General features: G+C 43.3%; 1 protein-coding gene across 3 annotated transcripts in view; it reads right to left on the bottom strand.

Moving 5' to 3' along the window:
• The window catches only part of LOC143287602 (neprilysin-2-like), a 237,601-nt gene that overhangs the window by 201,240 nt on the left and 13,861 nt on the right, over window positions 1-22,500 (bottom strand). The window lies entirely within an intron of this gene.

The following is a 22,500-nucleotide window of genomic DNA, read 5'->3' as shown; positions in this document are numbered from 1 at the left end:
TAAACAGATGTAAAAGATGTACTGAAGACATGAAAGCTTTAAACAGATGTACAGAAGACATGAAAGCTTCAAACAGATGCAACAGATGTACAAAAGACATGAAAGCTTTAAACAGATGTACAGAAGACATGAAAGCTTTAAACACATGTAACAGATGTACAGAAGACATGACATCTTTAAACAGATGTACAGAAGACATGAAAGCTGTAAACAGATTAACAGATGTACAGAAGACATGAAAGCTTTAAACTGATGTAACAGATGTACAGAAGACATGAAAGCTTTAAACACATGTAACAGATGTACGGAAGACATCAAAGCTTTAAACATATGTACAGAAGACCTGAAAGCTGTAAACAGACGTAACAGATGTACAGAAGACACGAAAACTTTAAACAGATGTACAGAAGACTTGACAACAAACTGATGACAAAATGCTTCACCTTCTGGCCTCAAAGCCAATCAATCCGTGCTGTATGTGCATATTATCATCTGTGGATGCAGGTGTGCTATATTTAGTGCGATTCCCTCGAATACGATTCTACGCTAATGTGTTTATGCACACGTGCTTGCTTGCTTACTTTCCCTGCAGACGCGTATTCAGCACACAAAACTGAGACGGACGCGTGACAGAAACATCATATTTACACCAGCAACTCAAAACCCACGCCCCTTACTCTCCTTAGAGGGCGAGTATTCCAAGACGATAAAACACACAAAGACGGCTTCTGTACTGTCTCCGCCAATACCTTTGTCTGAAAGCATGCGCATTGCCGGCTACCAGTGCTGCGAACGTATGTCAGTAATTACGTGTGTAGCATGCACATGTGAACATTTGCCAAACTACCTCGGTGTGAATCGCAGAGATGAGCGCATGTGGGTGATACGTGTGTCAACAGAGCATCGATCGGTGTGTGTGTGTGTGTGTGTGTGTGTGTGTGTGTGTGTGTGTGTGTGTGTGTGTGCGCGCGCGCGCGCGTGTGTATGTGTGTGTGTGTGTGCGTGTGTGTGTGTGTGAGTGTGTGTGTGTGTGTGTGTGTTGCCTCCCGTTGATACCAATCGTTGTTTTCACAACCTCTTAGTATTTTGAATAACCCCCTCCTATTTCTGCAAGAGTTGTTGCATACAAACTTGTATCGCTCTTATATCAGAACTACAGCCGGTTTTTTTTTTTTTTTTTTTTTTTTTACTCTTTATTTTGCAGGGGTCTCTCGTCATTTTAGCCGCCTAATGTTCAGGATAAAGAATCACCTGCCGTAATTTTCACACCCAATCATAATGAAATGCCCTCTGCTCAGATTCCAGATCTTCCAAAGGAACTGAAATTGGCCCCTGGGAGATCCAGGTGATTATAGTCATGGAAAAATTTTAAGTGAGAGATCATAAGAGAATCCCTGGACTTGGGAAAGGGGGTGGGAATTGGGTTGCATTTTTGACAAGTACAAAATTTGGTGAGACGTACGTTCTGAGGATGGAACACTTCATATTTCAAGCCAGTTCAAACAACACTATATTTGTGCTTCTGGATGCGTTTTTTCAATCAGATACATATGAATACACGCGTATATATGTATGCGTATGGTTGCAAAAGGTTCTGATGATGAAACACTTCATTATCATCTCCAATAAATCAGTTCAAATAACGCTCTGTATTTCTGCTAGTGGGTGCACTTTTACACTCAGACACCCACGAATGTACAAGTCTGCGTATGGTAGAAAGTTAAACGTTCTTGATTGCATTATAGGATATATTCACAACACAAAAGCACAGACAGATTAGTGTCAGAAGCATCCTATTCACTCCCACACTCTCTTCCTATCCCGTTCACACTGTCCAGATGTTGATTATTGTCTAAAAGACACAATGACAAAATAAGCCAGTTGAACCCACACGAATAAAGAAATGAATGACTGATATGGATTCTTATAAAGCGCCCATCCTCGGTCGGAGACCAAGCTCTAAGCGCTTTTCAAACACGGGGTCACTTGCACAACAGCCTGCCTACCTGAGTAGAGCCGACTGACGGCTGCCATTGGGCGTTCATCATTCGTTTCCTGTGTCAATCAATCAGATGTCAGGCTCACAGACAGGCATGTAACATTTTACGTGTATGACCGTTTTGTATATTTCCACCGCCATACTCCGTTTTCGGGGGTGTGCATAGTGAGTATCTTCTTGCTTCCATAACCCACCGAACGCTGACATGGATTACAGGGTCTTTAACATGTGTTTTTGTTCTTCTGCGTGCGTATACGCACGAACGGGGTTCAGGCACTGGCAGGTCTGCACATAATTATGTTGACCTGGGAGATCGGAAAAATCTCCACCCTTTACCCACCAGGCGCCGTTACGGAGATTCGAACACCCATACATACGTGGCAGTGACTGTCGTGTGTGTGCCAGTAACTTTCCCTGACAAAGGCGCATTGCTGACCGACAGTGAAGATACGTCAGCTATGGTGGGCATACCATGCATGTGCATATAGTTCTCGCGTTTGTTTCAGGTGCACTGGTTGCATGGGAAGCACGGGTCTGTGCATACGTGAGCCTACTGTGTGCAGAGTAGTGATGGTTATGTGTGTGTGTGTGTGTGTGTGTGTGTGCTGCATCGGCGTTGCTGGGATCGGAGGCGTGGCAGCACACAGAATCGTGCCCAGCTCTCTTCCTTTCCCTGGGTTCCCACGAGGAAAGAAATTCCTTCTCGTTCTCACAGCATGTGAGCTTTGAAAATGGGCTGAAAACTATCATTTATTTTCCTTTTAGTTTCACAGCATGTGAGCTTAGAAGACAGCTGACACAATCATTTCCAAAAACAACAACAAAACCTTGTTCATGCAGAGCTTAATACCATCCCAGTATTTACAAATGTTGATAAACAAACTTATTCAAAGGTTTCAATGAAGAGATGCAGGCTGCTCCCTTCGGATTGCTGGGAATGCAGCCTTCTGGCAAACAATATATTTAATCACTTTGACCGAACTTTTTCATAAAGATTCCCAACTCCCGTTTCCATACTTTTTTTTTTCTTTTTTTTTTGTTACCACGTAACAACATAACAACACCACCACACCCACCCCACCCCATCCACCACACACACACACACACACACACACACACACACACACACACACACCCTCTAGCTGAGTTTTAAGCGAGGAAGATCGACCACTCTTGGATGAGAAGTATGTCTTTGACTTAATCACTTTGCATGAGAAATATGACCCTGAATTATCAATCACTCATGCATGCGAAATATGCAGCCTTTTTAGTTGTGGCCATGACTTCAGCTTGTGTTCAACAGTCCACCCTCTCCATTTCAGCAGACTGTAAGGATTCAGAATCACCCTTTCTCATTTCCGCATCCAAACATACAGATTAACACCACCGTGGTTCTGCAATCCTTCCACACACATGAGGTTAAATGGGGAGACTGAAATTAGCTGGAGAACGCGGAGATGAAGTGTGTGAAGAAAGTGGAGAGACGGCCTAGATCGAGGTAACGCGTCCGCCTAGGAAACGAGAGAATCTGAGCGCACTGGTTCGAATCCCGGCAGTATGTTCTCCCACTCCATTAGACCTTGAGTCGTGGTCTGGACGCTAGTCATTCGGATGAGACGATAAACCGAGGTCCCGTGTGCAGCCTATGCACGTAGTGCAAGTAAAAAGAACCCATGGCAACAAAAGGGTTGTCCCTGACAAAATTCTGTAGAACAATCTGCATCGATAGGAAAACATGAAAAAAACCTGCAGGCAGGAAAAAAATACAATAAAAATGGGTGGCGCTATCAGAGTAGCGACGCGCTCTCCTTGGGGAGAGCAGCCCGAACTTCACACAGAGAAATCTGTTGTGACAAAAAAGAGGAACACAATACAATACAAGCGTTACACTGGTTGAGCGGTGGCCTAGTGGTAACGCGTCTGGGTAGAAAGCGAGAGAATCTGATTACACGGGTTCGAATCCCACACATGCCAGTAGTTTCTCCCCCTCCACTAGACAGACCTAGACTGGTGATCTAGACGCTGGTCATTTGGATGAGACGAAAAACTAGCTGGAGTGTGCAGCATGCACTTTGTGCACGTTAAAAGAACCCACGGCAACGAAAACGTGTGCAATTTCGGTTGTGTATGCACTTTCGCGTCCCTGTATACCAGCAACGTATACATGCTTGCTAGCATGTTGGACAAGTATTCAAAACATGCTCTGAAATAAATATGTGTTGGAGGTGTAGTCGCTATCCCTTTGCTCACACAACCGTCAGAAGCTTATTCATCGCCAAAGACAAAATAAGCCCCCCTGGCGATAATATTACACACCCAAAGCATCTGTCATGTGTAGGGCAATAGCTTTTCGCTGACGCACGCACATTGCTGACGATCGGTGCCGTGAAGACAGGGTAGCTGTGATGTGTACGGCATGTCCGTGCCAACAGTTGCCGTGAACTAAACTGCCTAACTGCGAACTGCAAAGGCGTGCACGACTCGACGTAACACGAAAAATCAGGACGGTGGTGATGGTTGTGTGTTCAAGGCACTGGCTGTTAATAACTCTCTTCATACGAACGGCGAAAGAGACGACGTTAACAGCGTTTCACCCCAATTACCATCATCAAAATATTACAAGCGAAAGGCTCTTATACTGAAGACGTGAATGTTGACAAAGAATACCACAATCCTGACGACGGAAGCTAAAGGTTGGGTCATTCAGACACCCACTGGACATCCGAGGGGTCTGTGTAGAGGAGAAGAGAGGACTGGCCGTACTGAGTGAGTTATTAACAGCTTGGGTAGGTGGTAATGCTTCAGACGCTGATCTGCCAATACACGGCGTCTGTCCGTGAGGGTCTAGGTTCCAATCCCAATCTCGCCCATTTCTCTCACGTTTGCGTGGCGAATCAAACTGGGTGTGTGGTCATTTGGAGGAGATGGTACTCCGTGGGATAAACCGAAAGTCCTACGAGCAGCATCCACTTGTCGTACTGGAAAAGAACTGATGGGAATAAAAGTGTTGTGCTTTGGCAAAATTCTGTATACAAAAATCCACTCTGATAAGTACACAAATATCTATCTATCTTCCACTAGACCTTGAGTGGTGGTTCAGACTCTCTCTCTCTCTCTCTCTCTCTCTCTCTCTCTCTCTGTCCACATACACACACACACACACACACACACACATATATATGTATATGTATATATATATATATATATATATATATGTGTGTGTGTGTGTGTGTGTGTGTGTGTGTGTGTGTGTGTGTGTGTGTGTGTGTGTGTGTGTGTGTGTGACACGCACGTTTGGTTATGCTGCTGTCAGGCATAAGACGGTATACCAAGGTCCTTGGTGCACTGAAGAAGAATCCATGGCAACATAAATGTTGTCCTCTGGGATAATTTTGTTGAAGACATCCCACTCTGCTATGTACACAAATATATATATATATATCTGCATGCACTCAAGGCTTGAAAAGTACGTTGGGTTATGGCTACTGTCAGGTATGAGACGATAAATCAAGATACCAAGTGCAGCACGCACTTGGCGCACTGAAAAATAATAGAATATGTCTTTATTATCAAGTGTACCGGGGTCACAAGGAATATTGGGGAGGGAGGGTGTGGGGGCGGAGGGGGGCGGGATAGTACATAACAAGATACGAACATAAATGAAAATCATGCACAAACAGAGATACAGTAGAAATTAGGATACATACACGTGCATATCAATATAAAAACTTGTGCATACTCATACATGCACACACACACACACACACACACACACACACACACACACACAAACTTCACACACACACACACACACACACACACACACACACACACACACACACGTTTGAACAGAAGCTGCATGTTACATGTGGATGGGGTTGATGACTAGATATTCAGGATCTTCATAATCTTTGGTTATCAACGTGTTGTCCTCTGGTAAAGTTCTGTATATTAAAAAAAAATCCACTCTGATGGATACACAAGACCTGACCAGCATCAGGTTACGCTGCCCCATTCCATTGGCTCTTCCCTGAGGCTGATTATGTATGGCTAACGGCAAAATTAGCCCCCGAGACGATAGCACACAGAATAGCTATTATCTGCTATTTTCGTGACAATACTTTGTGCTGACGTAAGCAGTAATTTGTTTGTTGTTGTTTGTATTTGTTTGTATTTCTTTTTATCGCAACAGATTTCTCTGTTTGGAATTCGGGCTGCTCTCCCCTAGGGAAAGCGCGTCGCTACACTACAGTGCTACCCATTGTTTTTTTGGGGTTCTTTTGTTTGTTTGTTTGTTTTTATTCCTGCGTGCAGTTTTTTTTTTTTTACCTATCGAATGGGTTTTTCCTACATAATTTTGTCAGGAAACAACCCTTTTGTTGCCGTGGGTTCTTTTACGTGCGCTAAGTGCATGCTGCACACGGGACCTCGGTTTAACGTCTCATCCGAATGACTAGCGTCCAGACCACCACTCAAGGTCTAGTGGAGGGGGAGAAAATATCGGCGGCTGAGCCGTGATTCGAACCAGCGCGCTCAGATTCTCTCGCTTCCTAGACGGACGCGTTATCTCTAAGCCATCACTCCACTAAAGGTGTGTACATGACATGCACGTGCTAACAGTTGCCACGTTCGTCTCGGGTATACTGCCAAAACGTGAATCGCAAAAGAGTGCACGTGTACGTGACACTGGTATTGACACCTTGGTGTAGCTGCCATCTTGGTGTGCAGGTGAGGAGGGTGGTGGTGGTGGTGGTGATGGTGGTGGTGAAACTGTTGCAACTACAGAAAACCACTCTTCATATTCCAGAGAACGGATGACGAATGACCTGAATGGTTTGGGGGTTGTTGTTGTTGTTTTCCATAACACGTGAACATAAAGAATGATATTTCACTTTTTGTATGAATAAAATGAAGAAGAAGAAGAAGGAGGAGAAGGAGGAGGAGGAGGAGAAAAAGAAGAAGGAGGAGGGGGAGGAGGAGGAGGATTGATTGATTCAATCTTTAATTGGTAAAGAATCAGGCGCAGTCAAGGCCTTTTTACAATTCTGCATGGTCATTTAACGACACAGAACATAGAAATTAAGAAATATAATGAAATAAAATAAAACTAATTAGAACGACGAATAAGAAAAGTAACTGGAATAGTCTATGAAAGGTAACAAAGCGATGAAAAGAACAACTGGTACATTATCATGTACGTACGTACAGAAGATGAAGAAGAATGAATGAATGAGTGAATGAAACACCCACTCCCGTCGCCTTCATAACTATGCACAAAACACCCCCTGTGTATGCTTTCACACATTTAGCTGTCGAGATGAGATGCTTTCGTAGACTACTTGGCATCTCCTACAGAGACCACATCACTAACACGGAAGTGAAGAACAGAATCAAGCAAAGTATTGGACCCTACGAAGACCTTCTGTCCATTGTGAAAAAACGCAAACTTAGGTGGTATGGACACATCTCCCGATCATCTGGTCTTGCCAAAACGTTCCTGCAAGGCACCGTACAAGGAGGCAGAAGGAGAGGACGGCAGAAGAAGAGATGGGAAGACAACATCCGGGGGTGGACAGGCTTGACGCTCGGTGACGCCCTGAGGAAATCAGAAAACCGTGAAGAGTGGAGAGGGGTGGTGGCCAGGTCAGCAGCGGTGCCCCAACGGTCTGAACCCAGACTACGGGAGAGGTGAAGGTGATAGATGTGGACCCTATCCTGACCAGCCAACCTCATCCCTACCCCCACTCTCACGCACCCCCTTCATTAATTTGAGTGAATTCAGCATCCCAGTACATAAACGTGCCACTTTATGAAATGCAAGCCCAAACAGCCTGCTTATACACCTTCATAGCCTTTTAACATGCAGAATTACGTCCCTTTTTTTTCACTGGACGTAACGATCATCGGGTCCTGCCGATGGGAGATAACCTTTATGTATCATTACCACCGAGATGAACCGTCTCTTCGGACTACATTTTATGTGGTAATGATACAATGATTGTGATATCATACAATGTGATGAATATTGTAATATGATGTGATATGATACGATGTAATTATTGCAATTTGTTTCAAAACAAAACCGTGAAAACAGCCTATACTTTTTTTTTCTGAACGAAATTTAATTCATTGATTGGTGCGTTCATCTACTTCTCGTTTAATAGTTTGTTGTGTAGCACTGAAGAAAGAATGATATAAAAATGTTTGACTTCCTGCGCCGTCCGGTGTGTTTCAATACAGGGCCACGGAACGGTTGTTGTTGTTGTTGTTGTTGTTGTTGCTGTTGTTGTGTGTGTATGTATGTGTGTTGTTGTAGTTGTTGTTTTTTATCATGATACATCAGACACAACTTTTGATTTGCGTAATGCATAATATGCCAATGATATTCTGTTTTGATAAAGACTGAAAATATTCTTTTTTGCCGAGGTATTCGGATTTCGGATGTTAAGAATGTAGATACCTTTTCTTTTCTGCTCTTAAGACAATAGTCGTTAGTTTCCCACCTACACAAAGTGTATAATGTTGCAAATCAAGGGGTATAATGATTTTGGCACACACTGTTACCAGCCTACAGTTAAAATTACACTCTCTCCAAAGCTTGAATCTTTTGAACACCGGTTCCTTGCTAGAAGGAAAAGAGAGTGCTGTGCTTTAAGCCTGGAGGAATTGGGACAAGGGGGGGGGGGGGGGGGGGGGAGTGGGGAGGGGGGTGGAGTGGGGAGGGGTGGAGGGGGGGGGTGGAGGGGTATAGTGGTGTGGGTGGCAGACGTCCCCAAAAAGAAAAGAAAAGAAAAAAAACCCCACTCTGACACGATATCATTGTGCCATTTTCCCTTGTTGTTCCTGCCAGCCTCCTTATTTATTTTATCTCTAACTCGGCGAATCTTTCTCCTCCTCCCCCTACCACCCCCCCCCCCCAACGCCCCCCCCCCCCCCCACAACGCCCCCCACCCATCCCCCTCCCACTCGTTCTAAATAAAACCATAGCATTGACATACCTGAAAAAAATACTCGGATGCGTTGGGAGAGTGAGGTTTAAAGGTAAAGGTTAACAAAGGTAGGCTACCATAGAAATTTACGGCAACAGGAGCAGTGAATTCATACCCTTTGTGTCCAAGGCTCGGCATAGGCAGGCGGGGCCCAGTCGTCTCCATCCGCCGTCTTCAGTTCCTCCAACCCGAAGTTTAGGTTTCCTTTTCACACTTCCTCCAACCCAAAGTTTAGGTTCCCATTCACACTTCCTCCAACCCGAAGTTTAGGTTCCCATTCACACTTCCTCCAACCCAAAGTTTAGGTTCCCTTTCACACTTCCTCCAACCCAAAGTTTAGGTTCTCATTCACACTTCCTCCAACCAGAAGTTTAGGTTCCTATTCACACTTCCTCCAACCTGATGTTTAGGTTCCCATTCACACTTCTTCCAACCTGAAGTTTAGGTTCCCCATTCACACTTCCTCCAACCCGAAGTTTAGGTTCCAATTCACACTTCTTCCAACCCGAAGTTTAGGTTCCTATTCACACTTCCTCCAACCCAAAGTTTAGGTTCTCATTCACACTTTCTCCAACCTGAAATTTAGGTTCTCCATTCACACTTCCTCCAACCCGAAGTTTAGGTTCTCCATTCACACTTCCTCCAACCCGAAGTTTAGGTTCCTATTCACACTTCCTCCAACCCGATGTTTAGGTTCCTATTCACACTTCCTCCAACCCGAAGTTTAGGTTCCTATTCACACTTCCTCCAACCTGAAGTCTAGGTTCCCTTTCACACTTCCTCCAACCCGAAGTTTAGGTTCCTATACACACTTCCTCCAACCCGAAGTTTAGGTTCCTATTCACACTTCCTCCAACCTGAAGTCTAGGTTCCCTTTCACACTTCCTCCAACCCGAAGTTTAGGTTCCTATACACACTTCCTCCAACCCGAAGTTTAGGTTCCTATTCACACTTCCTCCAACCCGAAGTTTAGGTTCCTATTCACACTTCCTCCAACCCGAAGTTTAGGTTCCTATACACACTTCCTCCAACCCGAAGTTTAGGTTCTCCATTCACACTTCCTCCAACCCGAAGTTTAGGTTCCTATTCACACTTCCTCCAACCCGAAGTTTAGGTTCCTATTCACACTTCCTCCAACCCGAAGTTTAGGTTCCCTTTCACACTCCCTCCAACCCGAAGTTTAGGTTCTCATTCACACTCCCTCCATCCCGAAATTTAGGTTCTCACTCACACTTCCTCCAACCCGAAGTTTAGATTCCCTTTCACACTTCCTCCAACCCGAAGTTTAGGTTCTAATTCACACTTCCTCCAACCCGAAATTTAGGTTCTCACTCACACTTCCTCCAACCCGAAGTTTAGGTTCTCACTCACACTTTGGTGGACTGACGAACCTCGCAGTGAAGTCATGCCTTTCCAAGAACAAAAACGCCTTTGTCGTAATGAGGCTTTGAGGCCTGTTCACCAGAGATCACTGGATCAGAAGCCTAAAGCCTTACCGATTCTGTAACGGCGTCTCTGAGAGAGAGAGAGAGAGAGAGAGAGAGAGAGAGAGAGAGAGAGAGAGAGAGAGAGAGAGAGAGAGAGAGAACGAACGAACGAAATTTTATTTTACGAGGGTAAAGGAGTAAGTACAAAGAACTTTTTTTTTTACATCCAGCCCTCTGGGCATAAATAATAATTGAAAAAAAAAAAGCAACAAAGCAACAAAAAACAAAAAAAACAAAAAAGCGAAAGTCAATTCACAACACCAGCGTCAAAATTGCATAAGCATGTGCAAACATAAACATAGAACTTATGTACAATAGAATATCGCGAGAGAGAGAGAGAGAGAGAGAGAGAGAGAGAGAGAGAGAGACACACACACACACACAGAGAGACACAGAGAGAGACACAGAGAGAGAGAGAGAGAGAGAGAGAGAGAGACAGTGACAGACAGACAGACAGACAGAGACAGAGACAGAGACACAGAGACACAGAGACAGAGACAGAGACACAGAGAGACACGGAGAGAAACAGAGAGAGAAGACAAGACAAGACAAGACAAGACAAGACAAGACAAACATCTTTATTTCGAGGATAAAAAAATAAGCACTGGTGTGCTTTTTTTTGCATCCAGTCCCCGCCCTGAAGAGAGTCTACACTACACAATACTAAATAAAGATAATTCTCGGTGTTAGTAAAAAAAAAAAAAAGCATAACAGAGAGGAAAAAAACAAGAATTAATTTTAAAAAATCTAAGAGAGAGAGAGAGACACACACACACACACACACACACACACACACACACACACACACACAGAGAGAGAGAGAGAGAGAGAGAGAGAAGACAAGACAAGTGAAGACAAGACAAATATTCTTTATTTCAAGGATAACAAATGAGCACTGGTTGGATTTTTTTTATGTCCAGTCCCCAGCCCTGAATAGGGTCTACGCTACACAACACTGAATAAAAAAAAAAATTAAAAAAAGCACAGTGTTAGTGGAAATACATAACAGGAAAAAAACACAACAACAATTAATTAAAAGACAGAGAGAGAGAGAGAGAGAGAGAGAGAGAGAGAGAGAGAGAGACAGACAGACAGACAGACAGACAGACAGACAGACAGACAACAGACAGACAGACAGAGACAGAGGGAGAGAGATTCAAAAACTTTCTTGCTCAAGGATAAAGATTTCAGGCATTACCTAGTCTTCCAATCTGTCCTTGTGACAACAAAAACAGTAACGATAAGACACAACAATAATAACAATGGTAAATACTACTACTACACCTACTATTACGACTACTAATACTACTATTACTACTACTACTACTACTACTACTAATGATAATTATAATACTAATGAACGCACCATCATCAGCATTATAAAAATATAATGAAGGGAACACAGTCACACACTCACACCCACCCATATATGCACACACTCATCCCCAAACACATACACCCTTATGCATATACATATTTGCACATATACAAACATGCATGCATATGTCTACATGTACATACATATATGTATGCATATGCATACATAAACATAATTAGGTATCAAATCATATTGTAGTATATTACAAATCATATTGCAGTACAATAGCAGATTCAGATTCAGATTCAGATTATTTATTCATTAACAGGCCTAGGCCCCTTATGAAGGGGTAAGTGACAATATAAGTAATAACAAACAAAATGAAAATATATAACCAACCATAATAAGTACACATATTACATAAACGCTGCAATGAAGTACAGCATCTTGAGATGTTACGATATCACGAAATTTAAATGCCTGGTGTAAAAACAGTGCCAATAGCAGAGATACAGAGTGACAGAGAGACAGAGAGAGAAAGATATACAGAGACAAAGCCATCATAACAATCCTTGCACCCAAACAACTGACTAATGCCCACGTCTTCAGAGACCAAGATTAAAGGGCAGGGCGGGATGTCGGGAACTCGAAGGTTGATCTTCTGAGAAACGGAATACAATGTGTGTGTGTGTGTGTGTGTGTGTGTGTGTGTGTGTGTGTGTGTGTGTGTGTGTGTGTGTGTGTGTGTGTGTGTGTGTGTGTGTGTGTGTGTGTGTGTACACGCGCGCGCGCGCGTGTGTGTGTGTGCACGTGTGTGTGTGTGTGTGTGTGTGTGTGTGTGTGTGTGTGTGTGCACGTGTGTGTGTGCACGTGTGTGTGTGTGTGTGTGTGTGTGGCTAGGGAGGAGGAGTGATGCAGACGTGAATGGATTGACAACAAAGCACAATATAACGGCAACAGAAGTCAGCAGCACGCCATTTCAGCCTATAATAGTAGATGCGCGTAAATGAATAATTAAAAAAATTAATAATAATAATAATAACAATAATAAAAAGCGCAACTATAATGAACAGTTTACTGAGTGACTACACACGAGGCGCATTTCCTCTGCCTGACCATGTCTGCGTTCTATGAAAACTCTGATCTGTAGCAAGCATGGAAAAAAAAAAGAAGAAAAAAAGAAAAAGAAAAACGTTGTCGGGAAAGTCAGTCATATCACTGAATTCTTCCATTGTGTATTCTGGTCTACTCTGTTTTTGTTTGTTTGTTTGTTTGCTGGTTTTTCGTTTGTTTGTTTGTGTTTTTGTTTTTGTTTTGTTTTGGTTTTTTTCTTGGTTTTTTTGTTTTGTTTTGTGTTGTTGTTGTTTTTTGTTGTTGTTGTTTTTTTGTTTTTTTTTTTGGGGGGGGGTTGTTTTTTTTTGTTTTTGTTTTGTTTTGTTTTCATGGAATATTCCAAATTACACGGTAGGAATTATTCTCCGGTATCACGTACAGCTACCCCTCCCTCCTTTCACCTTTCACCTCAACCACCCCCCACCCCCATCTCCTCCCCTCCTGCATCACGTGACATAAAGACACCTTCACACAAAATACGAACAACGCAGTTGGGGTTTTTCAATCACAGCATGTCACACAATGCTTCAGCGATGTTTGTAACGATTTTTTTTTTTTTTTTATTTGTGTGGTTTGCTGTTCGTTCTGAGATGATTCGTGTGTGTGTGTGTGTGTGTGTGTGTGTGTGTGTGTGTGTGTGTGCGCGCGCGCGCGCGTGTATGCATTTCGTCAGTGCATGCTTTCATGCTTGGTTTTTAATTACGTAGAAGATCGCGGCTGTTTGGGGTGACTGTTTTGTTTACATGGAATGGTTTTTGGAGGTTTTTGGATATATATATATATATATATATATATATATATATATATATATATTGTACACGTGGTTGAATTTTGTGTAGAGTTTTATTTTTTGTTATAATTATTTTACTCATGTAAAGTGCCTTGATCTTTACTGTAGTTTAATAAAAGGCGCAATATAAACAAACTGTTATTATTATTATAACAAATCGATAGGGAATCATTGTGGAATATCGCATAGTATTACTACTCATGCATAATTATTATTGGCAAATACTGTCATAAGAATAATTATCATGACAGAACGTGGCGATTTTTTTTTTTCATTCAAAATATCCCGAGGCAGTACAGTTCCTGTTGATAGACGACTGAGAGGCAGGCTTCAACATTGACGAGCAGTTCAAAAGTAGGTCAGCCTCATCCGGGCTTTCAAGTGTCGGAGCACAGCATCCGGAGTAGTGTAGTGTGGTGTGGTGTGGTGTGGGAAAGCGTTTACAGTTCAAACGTGTGTTCTGGCCCATTTGGAAACTTCTTCAAAGCGCTGATTCTCCAGCTGCGTCTCTCTCTCTCACACACACACACACACACACTCTCTCTCTCTTAAATGCATCGCATTCTCTCTCCCCCCCCCCTCTCTCTCTCTGTCTCAGTCTCTCTCTCTGTCTCCCTCTCTCTCTCTGTCTCTGTCTCAGTCTCTCTCTGTGTCTCAGTCTCTCTCTCTCTCAGTCTCTTAAATGCATCGCATTCTCTCTCTCTCTCTCTCTCTCTCTCTCTCTCTCTCTCTCTCTCTCTCTGTGACTGTGTGTGTGTGTGTGTGTGTGTGTGTGTGTGTGTGTGTGTGTGTGTGTGTCACTCTCTCTCTCTCTGTGTGTCTCTCTGTCTCTGTGTCTGTCTGTCTGTCTCTCCCTCAGTCTCTCTCTGTCTCTTGTCTCCCACTCTCTCTCTTTAATGCATCACATATTTTTCTCTCTCCGCCTTCAGAAGTCTTCCGTTTTCGTTCCCACTACCCCTCAGCCTAAAGCCCTTAGTGCCAGGGTAAGGTAACCGTATCTGACATCAGACATGGTGCCACGCCCCGTTCCCTGGTCTCCATAATTGTATCTTGTGTATTTGTATTTATATTTCTTTTTATCACAACAGATTTCTTTGCCAGTGTGAAATTCGGGCTGCCCTCCACAGGGAGAGCGCGTCGCTACACTACAGCGCCACCCATTTTTTGTTGGTTTTTTTTGGTAGTTTTTCCTGCGAGCAGTTTCATTTGTATTTCCTATCGCAGTGGATTTTTCTACGGAATTTTGCCAGGAACAACCCTTTTGTTGCTGTGGGTTCTTTTACGTGCGCTAAGTGCATGCTGCACACGGAGACATCGGTTTATCGTCTCATCCCGAGTAACTAAGCGTCCAGACCACCACTCAAGGTCTAGTGGAGGGGGAGAAAATATCGGCGGCTGAGCCGTGATTCGAACCAGCCCGCTCAGATTCTCTCGCTTCCTACGCGGACGCGTTACCTCCAGGCTATACGTGATAATATTTCATTATTTTCCTTTGAATGATACTTTCCTTCATAAACCACTGCTTCGCTTTATTTCTTTGCCCCCCCCCCCCCCCCCCCCCCCCCCACCCCCCCTGCTCCCTGGAAATTGAAGACTGTTTTTGATTAAATTTGAGTTCTAGTTGACAAAATTCAAGACGTTTTTTTTAGCATTTTTTAAAATGTTGCTGTTGTTGTTATTGTTGTTGTTGCTGCTGCTGCTGTTATTGCAGTTGTTGTTGTTGTTGCCCCTGATATTGTCTACTTTGGCTATGTATTCCTTTGACGATATATGTATGGAGAAGGATTTTATTTTGTCAAAAGTTACCACCAGGGGAGAGCAGCCCTAATTTCAATTGGAGAAATCAGTAGTAACTGAATTGCAGTTTGCTTGCTAATTTCCTTGATTGGGGTGCTGTTGTATTTTATCATTTCATTTCATTTTATCCTGTTTTGTTTTATTCTATTTCAACTGTTTTATATCGTGGAAATACTGCATGCGGTTCTACGTTTATATGGATTGATATTGTTGTTTTTCTTTCATACCGAGAAAACAGTACATTTCAGGCGCAATGGTTTGATATCATTCCGTGCACACTAATTGGTTATCATCAATCGCTCTCGTGCTGTGACGCTGTAACGGAGGACAAACTTTATAGAGCGCTGTTTACAATCTTGCGGTGAGATGTTTATCAAACTGTATACAAGCAGCAGCATCTACCAACACAAAACACACAGTCATCTGTTCGCAACATTTTCTATCAAGTGGAAAAATCTTGGCAGTTGATACACCACATTCACCACAGGCAAAATCTGAAGTGCTTGATTTTCTTCCACTACAACAGTGGCTGACCAAAGGTAAATGTCTGTACACATTTTCAGTAGGAATATGTTCTGCTTTTAATAGGGGGTGTGGGTGGGGGGGAAGGTGTGTGTGTGTGTGTGTGTGTGTGTGTGTGTGTGTGTGTGTGTGTGTGTATGAGCCTGTGTCTGTGTGTGTGTGTGTGTGTTGGGACGGGGATTGGACCAGAGTAAAGGCTGTCGGTTTCAGATCTCACTTCTGGCACCTGTATGTCATAGAAAGAGTGGTGATAATATCCCATCACACACACACACACACACACACACACACACACACACACACACACACACACACACACACAAACACAGAAGAACAATGGGATATAGTGTTACGATACGCAGGCAATTGTTTCGTCCTCTCTCTCTCTCTCTCTCTGTCTCTCTGTCTCTCTGTCTCTCTCTCTCTCTCCCTCCCTTCCTCCCTCTCCCTCTCTCTCTATCCCTCTGAACATGTGGGGTTGTAATTTTGCTTTTGAACTGAATGTTAACATCTGTTGTCTCGATGAACTATTGTTTTCACATAATTTCCCCTTCTTCATGGGTAAAGGCCTACAATGAATACAAGGTTTGTTCGTTTGTTCGTAGGTTCTCAGTCTCTCTGTCTTTTTCTCTGTCTCGCTGTCTTTCCCTCTCTCTCCTTCCCTCTCCAACACCCCCCCCCCCCCCTCTCTCTCATTCCCTCCATTTCTCTCTCTGCGTCTCCTCAATCTCTCTGCCTCCCTTCCTTCCTTCCTCCCTCACTCTCTCTCTCCCCTTCTCACCCTGCCTCCTTCCCTCTCTCTCTCTCCCTCGCTCTGTCTCTGCCTCCCTCCCTTCTTCGCTCCCTCTCTCTCCCCCTCGCCCCCTCCCCCTTCTCTCTCTGTCTCTCTTGCTCTCTCTGTCTCTCGTTCTCTCTCTCTTATGTCTTGGCATTCTCTCAGGGTGCTTTCCAAGGTTATCAGTGTCATAATTATCGTCAGGAGAATGTGTTGCTGAGTTTATCCTTCATGGCACAAAGAAAGGTGTCAGATAAGCCGCATGCTTGTTCTTGCTCAACATATTATTCTATGACTCTTGATGGTGCTGATAATTTTTGCTGTTAAGCACGACACCTTCGTTGCGTTGACAAAAAAACTATGACCCTTTTCTGTGTGTGTGTGTGTGTGTGTGTGTGTGTGTGTGTGTGTGTGTGTGTGTGTGTGTGTGTGTGTGTGTGTGTGTGTGTGTGTGTGTGCAACTGTGTGCTATTGTGTGTGTGTGTGTGTGTGTGTGTGTGTGTGTGTGTGTGTGTGTGTGTGTGTGTGTGTGTGAGGGTAGGGGGTGGAGCGCGATTGTGCATCAAGTGATATTAAATATGTGTGTGTATATATATATGTATGTGTGTGTGTGTGTGTGCGTATGTGTGTGTGTGTGTGTGTGTGTGTGTGTGTGTGTGTGTGTGTGTGTGTGTGTGTGTGTGTGTGTTTCGCGTCCTGATTTTCTGTATAGTTATAGTCAGTTCCATTACAATGTGTTTTATTTTGGCGTTTTGCCCAAAACATGTATCCACACATCCCCGAGCCAACTCTTTCATCAAAGCTTTGAGGCATTTATAAATTTCTTTCTGTGTGTGTGTGTGTGGGGGGGGGGGGTTGTTTTAGTCAGCTGCTGAGAGTTTTTATCTGACTTGTTTTAGTGTATTGTATGGTACATAATATGTTCATTTTTATGTCGGTGTCTACAACGAGCCTGTGATTGCACACGTTCATTTCCATGTGGATTAATAAAGTGTCTTTTGAACTGAATTTGAATTGAATTTTGAATTGAATTGTTTGTCTGTCTGTCTGTCTGTCTCTGTCTCTCTGTCTCTGTCTCTCTCTCTCTCTTCCATCTCCCTATCTCTCTCTCTCCCTCTCTCTCTCTCTCTCCCACCCACCCCAGTCTCTCTCTCTCTCTCCCTCCCCCCCCCCTCTCTCTCTTCCATCTCCCTCCTCTCTATTTCTCCCTTTCTCTCTCCCTCTCTATCTCTCTCCCCCTCTCTTTACCTCCCTCTCTTCCATTCTCTCTCTCTCTCTCTATTTCACTACCCCCCTTTCTCTCCCTCTCTCAGCAAACTAAGTATGATGATGATGATGATGAGTATTGCACATTGCCAGGGGAGTAGCTCCAGTGCAAACTGCTGACAGTGAGCGATGATTTTGCTCTTCTCTGTGGATTTGCCAGGATTGTGACACGGATCTGTGTGTTTCTGTCCTCTCGGTCTCTAACTTTCTGTCTCTGTCTCTATCTATCTGGTCTCTCTGTCCCTCTGTCTCTGTCTGTCTGTCTGTCTCTCTCTATCTGTGTGTGTGTGTGTGTGTGTGTGTGTGTGTGTGTGTGACAAACACTGACACAGCCAACACCCAACATCTTCATGCACACACAAAAACTCTCTCTGTGTCTCTCCCTCCCTTCCTCTTCCTCTCCCCCTCCCTCCCTCTCTCTCTCCCTCTCTCTCTCTCTCTCTCTCCGCCCCCCCACCCCTCTCTCTGTGTCTCACCCTCCCCTCTCCACGCCCCTCCCTCTCTCTCTCTCTCTCTCAAAATACACACAAGAAAGAAAAACAGAACACGTCCAAACACAAACATAAACACACACGCGCGCATACAAGCACACATACACACACACACACACACACACACACAAACTAAACACACGCGCGCGCGCACACACACACACACACACACACAAACTAAACACACGCGCGCATACACACACGTACACACACACACACACACACGCACGCACGCACACACACTGATTTTGTTCTTATGAATGGTACATCCATACAGTTACAAAATCAATCACGAAACTGAAAAATGAAAAGAAAAAAAAATTCACTTGAACCATAGAAAACAGCAAGCAAACTATCTTATTGTTCCAACAGATTATTCCTCTTGAAATTCGGGATGCTCTCCCCTGGTGGTAACTTAATAATAATAATAATAATAATCATCATCATCATCGTCGTCATCATAATGGATACTTATATAGCACACTATCCAGAAATCTGCTCTAGGTGCTTTACAAAAAAACACTTTTGTTTACATAACACATTACATCAATGTTACACACACACACACACACACACACACACACACACACACACCAAAATGTGACAAAACACACACACACACACACACACACACACACACACACACACACACACACCCCAAAATGTGACAACACACACACACACACACACACACACACACACACACACACACACACTGCTTACATGTGTACCTAACAGCTATCCTCAACACATACGCACACATAGGCACGCACAAACATACATAAACAGACGTGCGTGCGCGCGCGCGCGCACGCACACACACACACACACACACACACACACACACACACACACAGCTGTGTAAGTTAACACCATGAAACTGGCATGACTGTTTCCCTGTCAGGTTCTACACGTAATTTTTTTGTCAGGTATGTCTCATCAGAACATGCCATGCCAGTTGGGATAGGTTTCACCTCAATGTGAGTGTTACAAGCATAGTCACAGGGATAGATCTACCCCTTTACTGTTTGCTTGTTTACTCTTCTTCTTCTTCTTCTTCTTCTTCTGCGTTCGTGGGCTGCAACTCGTCCACGTTCACTCGCATGTACACGAGTGGGCTTTTACGTGTATGACTGTTTTTACCCCGCCATGTAGGCAGCCATACTCCGCTTTCGGGGGTGCTTGTTTACTCAGTGTGAGTTATACAGACACAGCAGCATAGATCTACCCCCCTTTTTTTTTCTCTCTATTTGTTTACTGCAGTCATACATCAATGTGAGTGTTACAGACATAGCAAACATATATCTACCCTTTCTTTTTCTCTATTTGTTGACTACAGTCATACATCAGTGTGGGTGTTACAGACATAGTTACAGGGATCTACCCGTTTCTATGTTTGCCTGTTGACTGCAGTCATAGAGTACATCAATGTAAATTATACAGATATAGCAACATAGATCTACCCTTTTTTTTTCTATTTGTTGACTGCAGTTATACATCGTAGTGAGTGTTACAAGACAGGAATCTAACTTTTTCTCTCTATAACCATTGACTGCAGTCATACTACAGTGTGGGTGTTACAGACATAGTGGCAGGGATACCTACCCCTTTCTCAGTCTGTTGACTGCAGTCATACATCGGAGTGAGTGTTACAAGACAGGGATCTGCCTTTTTCTCTGTTTGTCTGTTGACTGCCGTCATTACATCAATGTGAGTGTTACAGACATAGCAACATAGATCTACCCCTTTTTTTTTTCTATTTGTTGACTGCAGTTATACATCGTAGTGAGTGTTACAAGACAGGGATCTGCCTTTTTCTCTGTTTGTCTGTTGACTACCGTCATACATCAATGTGAGTGTTACAGACATAGCAACATAGATCTACCCCCTTTTTTTTCTGTTTGTTGACTGCAGTCATACATCGGAGTGAGTGTTACAAGACAGGGATCTGCCTTTTTCTCTGTTTGTCTGTTGACTGCCGTCATTACATCAATGTGAGTGTTACAGACATAGCAACATAGATCTACCCCCTTTTTTTTCTATTTGTTGACTGCAGTCATACTACAGTGTGGGTGTTACAGACATGGTTACAGTGATGTATCCCTTTTGTGTGTCTGCTTCTTGACTGCAGTTATACATCGGAGTGAGTGTTACAAGACAGGGATCTAACTTTTTCTCTCGATAACCATTGACTGCAGTCACACTACAGTGTGGGTGTTACAGACATAGTTACAGTGATGTATCCCTTTCTATGTTTGCTTGTTCACTGCAGCCATACATCAATGTGAGTTATACAGACATAGCAACATAAATCTACCCCTTTTTCTCTATTTGTTGACTGCAGTTATACATCAGTGTGGGTGTTACAGACATAGTTACAGTGACGTACCCCTTTTGTGCTTCTTGACTGCAGTTATACATCGGATTGAGTGTTACAAGACAGGGATCTGCCTTTTTCTCTGTTTGTCTGTTGACTGCAGTCATACTACAGTGTGGGTGTTACAAACATGGTTACAGTGATGTACCCCTTTTGTGCTTCTTGACTGCAGTTATACATCGGAGTGAGTGTTACAAGACAGGAATCTAACTTTTTCTCTCTATAACCATTGACTGCAGTCATACTACAGTGTGGGTGTTACAGACATAGTGGCAGGGATACCTACCCCTCTCTCAGTCTGTTGACTGCAGTCATTACATCGGAGTGAGTGTTACGAGACAGGGATCTGCCTTTTTCTCTGTTTGTCTGTTGACTGCCGTCATACATCAGTGTGGGTGTTACAGACATAGTTACAGGGATACCTACCCCTTTCTATGTTTGCCTGTTGTCTACAGTCATACAGTACATTAATGTGAGTTAGACAGACATAGCAACATACATCTACCACTTTTTTCTACTCGTTTACTTTAGTCCATACATCAATGTGAGTTATACAGACATAGCAACAATGATCTTCCCTTTTAAAAAAAAAATCTATTTGTTGACTGCAGTCATAACCTACGTCAGTGTGGGTGTTACAGACATAGTTACAGTGATGTACCCCTTTTGTCTGTCTGCTTCTTGACTGCAGTTATACATCGGAGTGAGTGTTACAAGACAGGGATCTAACTTTTTCTCTCTTTAACCATTGACTGCAGCCATACATCAGTGTGGGTGTTACAGACATATAGTTACGGTGATGTATCCCGTTCTATACCTGTCTGTTGACTGCAGTCATACATCAGTGTGGGTGTTGCATACATAGTTACAGTGATGTACCCTGTTCTATACCTGTCTGTTGACTGCAGTCATACATCAGTGTGGGTGTTGCATACATAGTTACAGTGATGTACCCTGTTCTATACATGTCTGTTGACTGCAGACATACATCAATGAGGGTATTACATTCATAGTTACAGTGATGTACCCTGTTCTATACCTGTCTGTTGACTGCAGTCATACATCAATGAGGGTATTACATTCATAGTTACAGTGATGTACCCCGTTCTATACCTTGTCTGTTGACTGCAGTCATACATCAGTGTGGGTGTTACATTCATAGTTACAGTGACGTACCCCGTTCTATACCTTGTCTGTTGACTGCAGTCATACATCAGTGTGGGTATTACATTCATTGTTACAGTGATGTACCCTGTTCTATACCTGTCTGTTGACTGCAGACATACATCAATGAGGGTATTACATTCATAGTTACAGTGACGTACCCCGTTCTATACCTGTTTGCTGACTGCAGTCATACATCAATGAGGGTATTACATTCATAGTTACAGTGATGTACCCTGTTCTATACCTGTCTGTTGACTGCAGTCATACATCAGTGTGGGTATTACATTCATTGTTACAGTGATGTACCCTGTTCTATACCTGTCTGTTGACTGCAGACATACATCAATGAGGGTATTACATTCATAGTTACAGTGACGTACCCTGTTCTATACCTGTCTGTTGACTGCAG

Source organism: Babylonia areolata, chromosome 11, assembly GCF_041734735.1.
Source record: "Babylonia areolata isolate BAREFJ2019XMU chromosome 11, ASM4173473v1, whole genome shotgun sequence".
NCBI lineage: Eukaryota > Metazoa > Mollusca > Gastropoda > Neogastropoda > Buccinidae > Babylonia > Babylonia areolata.
This window is presented reverse-complemented; position numbering and strand designations above follow the sequence as displayed.